We start from the raw sequence: 820 nt of genomic DNA on the forward strand, positions 1-820 counted from the left end.
ATTTTAGGCTCACCTGGCGAGTTTTTAGCACACACAACTTCTTTGAGCTGTGCTTCCAAATAAAAAGCAACAGGTTCCCCTCAACCCCTGCAGATACTGAAGAACTGCTTTTCTTTTTCAAACACCGAAATAGAGGAAGAATTGGTAAGAGAAAATGAGCAGAAACTAAATCGGTACTTTCATTTGCCACACGAAACCAGCTGTTTTTATGGAAGGATGCTTGTTAGTGGCAAGGAATCCTAGATTTCCTACCTGGTCAGCAGTTATTTACCTCAGTGTACAGCAGGCATAGTAGGAAGTGAGCAATGGAAAACTGTGGTTTCAGATAGTTAAGGGTAGTGAATACTTTGAGTAATCTTAAAGAAAGTTCCATCTTTGAGAATAAGCATGGAACCATCCTGATGGTATGAACAATCTGTATAGGCAGACATGCTACAGTCCACCTTCAGTCCTAGACACAATTGCAATAAACACAGGTGTATCTCTGTGAAAAGACTTTATTTCTCCACCTAATTAAAAAAAATTGAAAAAAAAAATCACACAGAGTAGCTGCTTTAATCAAGATTACTAAGTGAGGAACATAAAGACACAGGTTAATTTAATCAAGCACTCGTCCTCACTAAGAAACCTCAAAATAGGGTTAGTTAGCATCTTTCAAGCATTCCCTTCCTCCTAACATCATCTCTCTACTCTTGCCTGGATCAAATCTGGCTACTTTCTTCTACTACCTGTTTTCAGCCCTGAGCAGCAAAACATCAGGTTCCACCAGCTATTAAGGATAAAGATGATAGAACTGGCATCCCAGTTCTGCTCATTCCAG

At 39.5% G+C, this 820-nt stretch overlaps 1 protein-coding gene across 1 annotated transcript in view; it reads right to left on the reverse strand.

The window, feature by feature from the left end:
* ALDH18A1 (aldehyde dehydrogenase 18 family, member A1) overlaps positions 1 to 820 on the reverse strand; it is a 37,995-nt gene that overhangs the window by 35,658 nt on the left and 1,517 nt on the right. The window lies entirely within an intron of this gene.

The sequence above is a fragment of the Pygoscelis adeliae genome, unplaced genomic scaffold, assembly GCF_000699105.1.
Source record: "Pygoscelis adeliae isolate BGI_AS28 unplaced genomic scaffold, ASM69910v1 Scaffold4, whole genome shotgun sequence".
NCBI lineage: Eukaryota > Metazoa > Chordata > Aves > Sphenisciformes > Spheniscidae > Pygoscelis > Pygoscelis adeliae.